The following is a 14,057-nucleotide window of genomic DNA, read 5'->3' as shown; positions in this document are numbered from 1 at the left end:
CATCAATTTTACCTAGTGCTTGTTTATTCTACTTTAATATTAAATCGTAATAACATAGAATTATTGAAGTGAATTCGAAATATAAACAAATTTATGACAAAGCTTGTTATGATTTTATTATTTTAATTGGTCGACATGTACAGTTAGAAGCGAAGTAAATATGTTTTAGTAAATCGTTTCGTTTGATAAAAGTCTAAAGCAATTAATTCACATTTAATTACTGCTTTTTTCATCTTACAACTAGTTGATTGAAGTTGATGGAAATATGACAGGCACAGACTCAGGTCTGAGTCTGAGCCTGTCATATTTCCATCAACCACCCCACATTAGATCTGCATAATTGACTAAGACCTTGTCGCCAATAACTCGGGTTAGGCTTCCAACCGCTCGGTAACAATATTATTAGATATTAGGCGATAATATTTATTAAATGGCTTTGTTTTATTTTTTCAGCGTCATTTGTCCAGTCATACGAGTAGAGTACTGAGTAAACTTACTTATCTTCAATTTAAAAAATTATAAACCTTTTGTTTAAACATTCAAAAACTATAATTTGCGTGCTTGTGTCTCTCCGTCAACATTGTAACTTTTTCTTTAGATTATATCATTGTCGTGGTATGAAAGGAACAACGAAAAGCGCTTTCGTTTTTCTTATTCGTTTATTCAAGTAATAAGACGAGAGGTATTTATCTTAAAAGTTTAATCTTAGGTCACCTAGAACTGTAATAACACTAAAGTCACTGCATTATAAATCTTACTAACATTATATGTATAAATGCGAATGTTTGGATGGATGGATGTTTGATGTTATCACCAGAATGGCAGCATGGATGTCACTGAAATCTATATCTATGTATATATATATAAAAGAAAGTCTCGTTAGTTACACGACTTATAACTCAAGAATGGCTTTACCAATATGGCTGAAAATTGGTGAGGAGGTAGTTAACAGCCAGGAGACGGACATAGGATACTATTTATTCTTTTTTTTTCGAATTTATGCCTCGAAGAGCTGCTTTTTATTTAACTTACTAATATTATAAATGCGAATGTTTAGATGGATGTGGTTGGATGGATGGGTGTTTGAAGATATCTCTAGAACGGCTGAACGGATCTCGATTAAATTTGACATACGTATAGAACATAGTCCGAAAGAACACATAGGCTACAAGACAAAGTCGCGGGCGACAGCCACTACAAAATGAACATTTAAACTAATATTTCAATTAATAGTCAATTAGTTTGATAAGTTATTCAATACTAACATGAAGAGGTTTGCTTGTATGCTCGTGTTATGTCAACAACATTAATCGAAATTGCATGTTGTGAGCAGCTACAATCAAATCAGACTAAACAATGAATTACGTATCGTACCTATCTAACTACAATGTTGCAATTAACGTCAATACTCACACGTGGTTCCTATATGAAATAGATTGGAATATATACGGTTATAGATAGGAATTTACATACAAAATCTGTATAGCATATTTGATTACTTTGTTAAAACAGCATCTGGGTCTAGAGATTTCTATTAACATGTAGACCAGCACTTAAGCAAGAAAGAATAAATAAATCATCTATCATCATCTATTAAAGGTTCAAAATAGGGAGGAAAACTTTTCGTGGATTGACTTTCTGCAGTAGTATTGCTTCAAAATTTAATAACCCATAAAAGCAAATTAATTACTGCCGTTCTCGGGTTTCTTTACTTCCACACATATGAAGACCGCCATCTAGTAGAGTTATAAAATTAACGTGCCTTAAAACATTTCTGTGTCGAACATTTTAAAAAGAAAATTATTAATACCCAAAATTAAACATACAAATACTGTTTGTGTGTGTGTGAGTTCTTATTCCTTGAAATATCATTAGTACATTTTAGTTAGTATTAAAAAAACACAAGTTTCATTTTACATTTAACAAGCAGATGGAATGTGCAATAAGCTGCGATCGTGAAGTTAATAATTCATTTGATTCCTGACGTTGTTAGCTATTCCGACTGAGCTTTGATGAATAAAACAAATATTGCATTCATTTGACAGCCGCTGTTTTCAGTTCACGGACGGCGGACAGAGTTACATGACGTAGCACTATCAAATGCATTTTTATTGCATTGCATTTTTTATTACTGACACTAATTGTTGATTTTCCGCCCTACTTGTATGTTCAATTAATTAACAAACATATATGTTTAGGTGTAATGTCTGCTTTTGTTTTTACACCTTCTAGTATTTTAAGTATCTTGATTTCACTCACTTCCAATCAAGAAATTGCGTCGGGGATTACTAGAAACGTATCATATGATTTTATTTTGCTTCAAACTTGCACCAGAGCTTTCAATCAGGGACATTACGAATTTAGCTAAGGCTGCTATTAATGACAGAAAGATATTCCAGTTAGAGTAGTTCCGATAATAGTAAAAGAAGCCCTAATGTGCACTAGAAATATCTCGCTTCCGTTAACAATTCAACCCTGTGAATATCGCCGCCGCGCCGCCGCACCGCGCCTGCACACCTCACCTCCCCCCGCGCCTCGCAGTAGTAGCCACGCCTGTTATCCGCCCATTCCCGGAAACGATGGAAGGTCAACATTCTAGGTGTCTTACATTATCAGGTCTCCTAAACCAAAAGTGACCAACAAGTAATTAGTTACATGATGGGTTTTTCATATTTTTACGCATACAAAATTTGGTGCTTAACCTAAAAAAAACAAATAGATCTTAACTATCGCTCTCAAATAAAATAGAGAACTATCCATATCAGATAATAATCGACAGTTTTAACCACTTACATATTCTTCTATGATAACAACTTACAATCCGGTAAATATCTTGGATTGATATTTTAATTTAAAAAAAAAGTAAACTGATATATAACCACGGCTAAACACTCACGTATATTCGTCCGGTGGCGGCACCGACTAGTTTCGAGCCCATTGGGGCCCTTTATCAGTGGTACTGGTATTATTTCGCGGACGCGGCCCGTCGCTCTGAGCGACTAGTCGGTGCCGCCACCGGACGAATATAAGTGAGTGTCTAAGCCGTGTTTATATATCAGTTTAGTATAATGTCTCACGAAAGTTTGAATAATTTAATTTAAAAAACTCTTGATATTTCTACGGTTTACATATTTTTTGTTCTCTTTCTACGCTCTTTATTCGTTAATGTCCCTGCGTCAGTGATACTTATTGTATCATTGAAATTGTTGCAATTTATAATTTAATATTATATACATATTGACAAGAAATCTTCTAGACACTGATGTTAAAAGATGTTAACGTCCAACGTAGTTGTAACAAAAAGTTGGTGGTATGCCAAACCAGCGAACTGTACTAACCTCAATGTCACCACGTGGCCCTACCATTTCACTCAACAATATGTGTAACAATAAAGATATCCAAATTTGTTGCCAGCCTTTGTGTAAGAAACAAGAAGAGGGAAACGGTAAGAAAAAGTGTCTGGAATGGAAAGTATACGATCCGCGGCACCTCACTCGTCAGACGACTTTTCAATTATTTTCAAAGACTACATTTTCACTCAACACCAAGCTGGATTGTGTTGAAAACTTACATTTTAGATTGCAACCGTACAGAACTCACCACTTCTAAACAAAAAATATTGTACACATACTAACCGTGGGTTTCTAAGACCAAAATCCCGCTTTGGTCAAAATATTTTTATCTGTGATATGATTTATACAGAGGTTTTGACTTTAGAAAACAAAGCGAAAGGAAATCTACATTTTAATTTAAAATTATATTTAAATTCAACTGTATTTAACTGTATTTAAAGAATAAAGAAAATGCATAACTCAGCTGAGAACGGAATCCGGCCAGAATGCGCTATGGAGTACAACAGGTTTTGATGTTCCTTATAGATCTACTAGAAGATTTTATTATTTTACTACTTAACTTTTCTTTTAATATCTACTTTTGAACAACTGAACATTACATGGAAACGACAGACTTTAACGTCTAAAAGTAGTAAAATGAAGTTAATAACATAAATTGACAATGGAAGTAGTGATTAAAAATATAATTGAGGATACATGTGAAGTTTTTCAAGCTTTTTCCGATTTATAATTGCTAAAAAATTACGAAAAGGTCGTCGATACGACACACATTGTAGTTTCCACAGCACACCTATATTTATCTTGTGTTAGGAGCGGGAAAACAATGTCGCGTATAAATTTACTCGCGTTGCATATTCATTAACACATTTCATTTAGCATGTTCATCCGCAGGCATCGACCGGCCGCAAACATTTGCACGGGGTTGCATCGTTTAGTACGAGCTTCAACTTTTCTCGTAAACTATCGCCAAATATAGTTTCTGACACCGATTTTTAACTTTGTCTCTTTTTTTATTAACATATGTATAATATTATAATGAAAAAATTAATACACCCCTAATTGTGATCAATGTAAAAGGCTATTTACGCTTATTTATTGTGTTTTCAAAGGTTACCACTGCGCTAGTACCACGGTAATTGTTTATTCTAATTAAGCCACATCTTGGTTACATTTAAATGAAGATTGGAATGGCTGTTATAATAATTTTAATGTTACCATTATTCAGGCAGACTGTACTCCTCTAACCCTTGACAACTTTTCGAAATGTAAATTTTCAAATGTCGCAATGGTATGTAAGCACTTAAACAGTCTAGAGAAAAAAAGACATATTGTTATACATACTAAAAATAATAAATGTTGTCTTATCTGTGCGGTTCTACGAATTTCTACATTGTGTGCGGAATTCTAGGTCAGTTTGAGTCCACTTAGAAGTTGAATATTTTAAAGATGCAGCTCCAGGGCAGGAAATAAAACTATGTGCCAAATGTCTAGATTTTTTAAGTCACTTAGATGAGTATTTTATTAAACGTCCATACACATGCATGTGAAATACCACTTCGATGCAATGCTGTAATGACATATAAAACTTCTAACAGCTGCAAAAAGCATTCGTTCGAATTAACTTGCCTAAAAATATTATTGATGTTTAATGAAACTTTTTTCTAGCACTATATCAACCGGGTAATTCCATCTATTCCCCTTGAAATATAACCCCTAGGTGTAGAAATGCCCAAGTATTCCCCTTGTGAAAATTCTAACATACTTTACAGTTTGGTACAATCGCATGGACAACAGTTATTATTCATAAAATTAACTTTATATGTAAACTGAGCTGTGAGTTATCGTACTTAAGTTAATCATATTGTAGAATTACTTTTATATTATGGCTTACCTTTTAAACATTTTTCCTTTTTAAAGAAATAAATTTATTTAATAAGTAAAATTCTTTTTCTCATGATAGTACCGATTTCATTGAATTGACATTTTACCCAAAATGTATGGATTTTGCCAAATAACTTAAGAATAAGGTTGTCTTATTAATTTCACTTATACGCATAAGCAGAAGTTTTTAGAAACGTGAAACACAACACCACCCTTGCGGATGTCTATATTGCATTACTAGCTGTAGCACGCGACTCCGTCCACGTGGTATTAAAAAAACTTAATAATTAGTAGCATCCTAATAATATTGGTAAGATGAGTACAGTATAATTTAAAATCAAAGTATTACTAACACAAGATAAATAATTTTCTATCAGAAAACACAATGTTAAAATTATTACTAACAGGATAATATTGAACTCTTTATCGAGTATCAAGTAATTAGAATCTAATACATTATGGTAATCCGATGGTTGATATAATTTATGCGACCTAATTACCTTCGATAATGAACACTTGAATGCGTTCAACGTCGCTACAATAAGCCACGAAAATTCAGAGCGTATTTATCATGTAAATGTGACGTCTCGTACGTTACCGAACGTTCGAATAATAGCCTTTATCACGTATAGATAGAGGTGGCTCATGTAAGCTCCGGCTACTACGTAAAATACGAGACAGGCAATGCAGGGGATGCGCTCTGCGGTTCCACAAACTACGTCACGATGGGAGGGGCCGCCCCTGACGCATTCATCCCCCGTCCCCCTTCGCACCCGGTCCGGCTACGTGCGCCGCAGATCCTTTCACAATCATCACGATACCATTGAAGTTTTTCATGGAGTAACATAAAAAATGATATTTTAATTTATCATGCTATTGTATTTAATACAAAATACTATGATTAGTAACTAGCTCTAGCTTACGTTTATATTAAAAATGTATACCTCGTAAAAAGAATAGAAATGATGAATTGTTTGTTCTGCATATAGTAGAAAACTTTTGAAACTGAAGGCTAATGAATTACAATAAGTATGTCAATATGAACTTTATAATTGAGTATATCCACTACTATAGTAGCAGTCAATTTAATAATTAGGAGATGTATAGGAGGTACAGAAAAACAGAATAAGTGGTGCCTGGGCAGGTTACTACAACGTTGCTAGGTGAAATTAATATATAGTTTCTATTGTATCTCATCAAATATCAAAATACACGAGTAAAACATATGCAGGTTTGTTTAGTTAATGTTCGACGTATATGTAAAGTTGCAATGCGGCTAGCCCGCCCCGACTGTGTTTGTTCGTTTGCTTTACAAAGTTAATACAAATAGCTGTCGTGTACGCGCATAATCTTTTGCTGAAATTGCGAACATTTTGCAAACTACATGTTTAACTTCTTTAACCGACCTAAAATAAACATTAGTTAAGCTTTATAGTAATAATTTTGAACTATCATATTTTAATATAGACTAAAATACACTAATATCATTACAACCTGTCCAGTTTGTGCAAAATTCCTCTGCAACAATCGAAAACATAGTAAACAAAGTTGATATTAAGTAGTTTTAATAATGCAGCAAGATTAATTTGACCCAAATGTTTACTTATGTAGGCCAGTCAATGCATGCAAAACAATGCTAAACAACCAATTTCTTAGTGCAACAATAGTGTTACGAGGGCAATATTGCCAGCGCCCACGGCCGCTGCTCGTTAATATCGGCCAAGCAATACACTATCAGCCTACTCTTATTATTACAAAGCTCTGACTGAATAATGCATTGGTAAGTCGTTTTAACGGCCATTTGCCTGCATACAAGATAAAAGCCGAAATAATTTAACGATAATACGCAAAATTTGATAAAGATTCCTCTATATCAGCCTTGGAGAAATTTTAGGACTTTTCCACCATGCTGGCTCAATGCGTTTGATTGCGTTCACACATCTTTGAATTCGAACCATATCCTGCAGTCAAGCGCTTAACTCCTACGACTAACGCTTTTTTTTCTTATATTTGCTTTCTGAGCCCAAAATCTTTGTATAAAACATGTCTTTATGCCTAGATTATCTTTGACAAATCAAATTTATCGATTTTGGTCTAATTAAAAATTAATTAGTCCAAATTAAATTAATTAAAGAGAATTTGTACAAATGATAACGAAAAGATAATCACCAAAAATGATCTATTGTTTGTATAACACAAAAACAGGAACAAAATATTGTTACGTATTTGAAAGCTTTACTGTGGGGCAGATAGAATTTTTTTCACATTTAATTCGGCAAACAATAGACCAACTCTCTCCATATTCTATTTTGGACAAACGAACGTAACACTGTTTTGTGAATTCGTTAAATTTTAACAAAGACGGGAGCTATTGCAACATTCTGTCACTCCTCCCTGCAACTTTGAACGCAACCACAAATTTGTATGCATTGTGATGTTTTTAGTTTCATTTCAAACAGACATGGCAAACTGTTGATTGCTAGTATTTTTATACAATAGTAAAATACAGAGGCAATCTGAGTTAAAAAATCAAAACGTTTGACCTTTTTTAAAGAATCGTTAATACATTAATTTATAAAAATCTAATTTTGACTGTAGTCTATGCTTTACATATATTTATTGCATATTTTTAAAGGAAATTTATTTTAGGTAACATTGGCCATTATTTCTAGGAATAAAAATAACCATAAAAGGTGTCTAAGTTAAATATCAACATTATATATGTAACTTAAACAATTAATTAAGTAATACGTTGTTTTAAATATTTAGGTACTTCATATTCATGTTCTTTTTTTAGACTTTTATATTAACACAGTTTTATATAATAAGTATATACGTATATGTATATATGATATATACGTTTAGATGTATCAGTTGTGGAAATGAAAATCATATCGGCGATATTATCGATTTGTTATTCCGTAATTATTCATTATGTGGCCTAATTTGATTGTGGCCAAGTATAGATCTGTAAACTATACCACATGCTGAAGCCGACATGTGTCACAAAGGCAAACGCAATAGGATAATTACAATAATCAAAATAATATCAATACAAGTTGTGGTCCGATCAACAGAAATTTGGAATGTATGGATCACCATTATACTTGAATACTATTATAAAAAGTCCTCATTGATCCTGCATTTGGAAAAAAACAAGGTGAAAGGTTTTTCGACTTTTCAGCGAAATTATTTTTTTTTCTTCTCTCCGAAAATTATCTTAGGTTGAGTTATAGATCATAAGAATACTTATAAAAAACCTTTACGTAATTTTTTCTAAGAGCCACCTTTTTTGAGAGATGTGTGACAGTTGAAAAAGTTGAAAAATTCATTTTTTTCACTTGTCAGCACACGCGACCTCCACCACGTGAAAAATAAATTTTCAGAAAACCCATAATCTCAAATAAATTATAAAGGTAGGGAAATTATGGATTGTCTTATTTTTACATTTTCAATCAATTTCAGTTTAACTGCTTTACCTTGCTTAAAAGGAGAGAGAATTGGACGTATAGTAAAAGGACATTTACCTTTCCTCTACCCCTAAAAATCCACTTCCCCTTCCTAATCCTTTCTTTATACAAGTTGGGTGGTAAGGGAAAGAGGACTAAAATTTGGCCTCCAGCATGAACCCTCAACAGACGAAACGCGGAAGAACATTTATTGGCCGCCTGTCTTCTGTTTGATCATGGGCAATTCGAGCAAAAAGTAATTCTGTTGCGGATTTAATACTTTAAAACAACAAATTATAAGTTAATTTATATTATAGGATAGAAGAAATAAAAAATGTTTTGGTGTAAAAACTAACCATAAACCGTTTGTTTTATTACGTATGCATATTTTATATTTATGTACAAAGATTTAATTGCCTTAAGCGATCTCTCCGCGGATTATATAATTGCTGAATAGCCGTAATCGTTAATCAGTCCGCTGATTGATGAGATGGCACGACACAATGCAACGGAACGGATAATTGTCAATCGGATTAGTAATTATATTACATTAGCGCAGAGCCAAATCAAACGATTAATGCACTCAATCTGTTTATTGAATTGAAATTTAATCGTCTTGCTAAATTCCAATACAAGTTAATTATAAAACAAAGCAATACATCTAGTACATTAATTTAGTTAACTAACTATAATGTAAGTGGGATTTGTACACATATCTATACTAATATTATAAAGAAGTAAGATTTGATTGTTTGTTTGTATTGAATAGTCTCTGGAACTACTAAACCGATTTGAAAAATTCTTTCACTGTTGGGAAGCTACTGGGTATCATAGGCTATATTCATTAATTGTTGTCCTAAGTATTAGATTTTGTTTTAATTTGTTGCGCATGAAGTCTCGTGCAAACGCTAATTACAAATAATTTTAATTAAATGTGCTGTATAGATAATAACGAATATTTGAATGACTGTCCTTGCATTAATTATTCATTGGGCAGTACTGATTTTGACGCCAAAGAAGACGGACAACTTAAAAACTCAAAAAAAAATGACGTTTCGCCATTTTTTCATGTAATTGTGTGATGGATATCTTGACACCGAGAATTCTTTGTGCTTTTCAAGTCCAATCCGTTCATGTCGTTTTCTCAAGAAGGGGTACAAAGCTACGTTTTATAATACATATACAGGATGATTCTTAACGGTCGGATTCAAAGCATTATGGAGGTAGAAGTCCTCAGCTATCGTTTAAACACAAAGTGTTCCGCGATTATCAATGAATATAATATAATTTATTTATTTGTAAAAAAATTATAAAATTAATATTTTCAAGAGAAAGTTTAACAGTGGTAGAGCCCGCTTTAACATCTTCGCACGAATTGGTCCGGCTCGCCCGGTGAAATACCACGACCACACAGAAGACAGGCGTCAAGTGGAAGCAATTCCGCTTTTCGTCTGATGAGTGTGCGTCCCGGAGGCTTAATTTAGTCCTCTTTCCCTTCCAACCCTTTTTCTTATAAGGAAAGGATGGGAAGTGGACTTTCCGGATGAGAGGATGCATGGAATTTTTTTCTTTCTGTGTATCCTTTCCTCCGTCGATTTAAAGGTAGGCAACGCATATGCACTTGCGTATGTCTATGGGCAACGGTCACTTCGCTATTTCAGTGATTTCAGGTGGCCGCTCGCTCGTTTGCCACCTTCTGATATAAAAAAATGTCCGTGGATCTAAAATATTATGATTACAGTGGTAATTTTCTCCTTGTAGAAGTCTAATAATTGAGATTTCGTACCAGAATTAGTTGGTAAATTTTTGGTTTTATCGGTAAATACTAGGATTCTAAGTAGTTTCGGTGTCTTCTTTAATATATTATTGTTAAATACATATTTAAATACCAAGATGGTTAAATTTATAAATTTTTTGACTCGTTTGGAACCCAGAAAGACTCAATGCAGACAGCACTGCGTAAATATTGTGCGTCCCGGTGTTTAATTTTAGGGCGTTGATGGTGATTCCAGAGGGTTTAAGTCATTCCGTGTCCACCAAGAGACATGAACAAGAATGGGGATAAAGACTTGTATGCGTAAGTACTCGTATTTCCCCATATTAAACGATAACCATTGCTAAAAATATTTTAAACTGCTACACCATAACGATTGCTGAAATCTAGGTCACGACCTTAGTACGTTGTTTTGCTGTTGAACTTGCTACGTCCATCCCACCCACCGATGTTACATACACGTTCGTATCGTAACGCCTAAATATCGATTTTATTGTAAAGCCCGATCGTCCATATAAACAATTTAAACGACTAATTTCTAGTTGTCACTGTTTCTAGCTTGAAAATTTATACGGATTTTTATTAAATTAAAATAGCTTAGATGCAGACAAAATGAAGCGTGCAAATTAATTCGAAGTTTATATAAGTATTACTGCCACGGGATGGAACTTCGAAGAACGGCTTAAGCTGGTTGCAACTTGCACTGCTTATCGAATATCAACATGAATCTAACTTGGAGATTGTTTTACCGCAACTACTTTAACTTCTAGTCTCTTATAATATCATTTCCATTACGAAAAACTCATTGTTTGTTCCTAAATAACTTGACAGAGTTTAACGAAATTTTAGTAGGGTTTTCTGAGTTTGTCGTAAAAGGTATATGTTTAGGGTTAGGGCACTGATCTTTTATACTTTCATTCATTTTAATATTATTTTGATTATTTACATTTTCGACATGACGTCTTTGGCATTACCAGGCTCGCCCGATTTAGCTTCTATCATGTATTATACAGATGACAACAATTTCAATGGTTTAATTATCATTTAAATCCCTGATTGATAATCAATAATTTATATTTAAAACATGTATGAAAACATGTGTGGAATTATAATATCGTCAACTACATCGTCGATAGAGAAAACCCACACTAATCGTGGGTTTCTGAGACCAAGATCCCCTTTTAAAACATATTGATATCTCTGTTTTATTAAAGATAAAGACAGGGATAACGATATGTTTTATATAGAGATTATGTATTTAGAGATTTTATTTTTGTTTTTTTTGTTGTTCTTTTAGTCTTGTATTCTTATTGTATCATAGGTTATTGACTGAACATGTGTTACGTTTGAATTAAAATTATTACGGGGACGCTAAAACATCAAAATGTGACAGCTGTGTTTATAGAAACGGTAATTGGTTAATTCCATGTCCTTTTTGATTGAATGCTGATTTGTATTTCGTATTACTGAATAATAGTTAATAAAGTTGATTACTTTATGAAGTGTAGAATTTTGTGAGGATCGTATCGTAGTTTTGTTTTAAGATTTAAATGGATTATATCTCCTTATTCTTTATAACTTTGATAATTCTATGGTATAATTAGTAAGTTATATATTTTTATCTCAATTATTTTTATACAATTGATATTTATCATATTAAATATATGATTTATTTTAGGCTCTATTTATTGCTAACTTAGTACGTTTAATTACATACAAAAATGTAAGATATATTATAGTTGTAATTAATTGGAAAGAATGAACAATTTCGCTATGCAGTGGTTGAGTTTCTCCATTTTCTATTGGTGACCAAATTTCGTAACCATTCTCGTAGCCTTTGTGCGTGTTTTAGGAAACGAAGACGAGTGCAGTTAAGGGTATTCGCTAAATGAAAAAGGTTACATGAAATTAGTCATGTGATATAAGAAAATACGTTCGCGTGAAAACGTTTAGTTTATCGCCAGCTGAAAATATTAAATCAAACGCTTCAACAGACGCACAGCAACTTAACATTAAGTTGAAGCCAATGATGGGTGTGTACACCATCTTCGGCTCAAGATTTACCTTTCTTATGCCCCCAATTGCTTTTTTTATTTTTAATTATGTTGGTGCTAAAACGATTTGTTCGTTAAAACCACTTCTTGTGCTGTACCAGTTTTTTCGCATTTTTGGTTACATATAGTTTGGTTTATTGGGGTACTTGTTATAATTATACATAGTAAATTATTATGTCGCTAATTGTAATGTAGTATTCGTCATTATGTTTGTTTTATTGACTTTTTATTGAATTATATAAGCGACTTAATTTCCTGTAATTGGTTACAGTAGTCCAATACCGAGCATGTACTTGGGCCGACCATGTTCCACGTCTCCGAAGAATTTCTGGTGAATGATGAGCGATACATGATAATGTGGTGAGGAGCGCACCTACCTGGTGGCAATGTCTATGTATGGTGACGGTGCACACCAACCAGCAGATGGATGTGAACGGGCCGCAATGCCACCCTCTTCATCCACCTTGTTATTAGCTGGAGTTCATCGCCGGCATGCGACCACCGTCCCCGATCGATTTTACGAACGCGATCCGGTCACACATGGAGGAACGCGCTAGACCCGGCGGCGGCGGCGGCGGCGGTGGCGGCGGCGGCGGGGCGTGTACAAACTTCAGTCGAGGCCGCCGAGCGCGACCGCGACACTCGCGCGTTTAATCCCGCTCTAATTTCGGTCGATGCGATGGCGGAGGTTACTCGCGCATGACTACAGCGGGAATGTGGACGCCCCAGTAGTCGGAGAGCCGAGCGCCGTGCGCACTGGGATGCGCACGATCAATATCGTAAGGCGTGCGTTGCGGCTCGCCCAAGACCGTCCCCGCGTGAAAATAAACCACCCTTTATTCATATGATGACGTTGGCAATCGACGTCATCATAAAAAAGAAGGGAAGCACGCGCGGCTCGGTGCCGGCGCACAGCGAGAGCGCTACGCGCGGACCGACTCTCTGCGCAACTCCCGCTCGCCCGCTCACCCGCATGCCGGCCCACGTGGAGGGGGCAGGTCTCTAAACTTTACTTTGACGCCCTTTTAAACTACACTCGATAAAAGTTTTATAAGTGCAACAGTATAATTTTTAATAATAATAAAAATGTTTTATTATTTATTCCATTATCTTTTTTATTTAAAACATAATTTTTCTTTTATTTTTCCTATTTTTTTTTAATTAGAAGATATTCTTGAATTTTTTTTAAAATAAAAGGCGAATAATATTTTTATGGCCTTAATCTACGTATATTGACGTATTTATATAAAAATATAAAGTAAAAGTTGGCGTAGAAAAATTATCACAACATGCCAAACTTGGGGATAAAAATTACATTTCATGAAATGTTAAATTTTTATATTTTCTTATGTGATTTGAAAAAAGGTACAAAAGTCCAATTTTAGTCAAAAATTACACACAACGCTTTATCACTAATAATCAAAATAACTTTTTCATATTAAGAGAATATAGATCTATTGAAAATCGTGGAACATAAATTGGGCTTAAAAGATATGCAGGGTGATTCTTAATGAACGGATCAAAAGCTTTGTGTTGGTAGAGCGAC

General features: G+C 34.1%; 1 protein-coding gene across 1 annotated transcript in view; it reads right to left on the bottom strand.

The window, feature by feature from the left end:
* Window positions 1-13,151, bottom strand: part of LOC106126145 (Glucose transporter 1) — a 51,327-nt gene extending 38,176 nt beyond the window's left edge. The window contains exon 1 of the mRNA XM_013323625.1: window positions 12,889-13,151. The gene's annotated coding sequence lies outside the window, so the exon portion shown is untranslated. The remainder of the gene's footprint in view (window positions 1-12,888) is intronic.
* Between the last annotated feature and the right edge of the window lie 906 nt (window positions 13,152-14,057).

The sequence above is a fragment of the Papilio xuthus genome, unplaced genomic scaffold (genome assembly GCF_000836235.2).
Source record: "Papilio xuthus unplaced genomic scaffold, Pxut_1.1 DF825017.1, whole genome shotgun sequence".
Taxonomy (NCBI): Eukaryota; Metazoa; Arthropoda; class Insecta; order Lepidoptera; family Papilionidae; genus Papilio; species Papilio xuthus.
The sequence above is the reverse complement of the archived record's forward strand: the minus strand, read 5'-3'. Positions and strand labels throughout refer to the sequence as shown.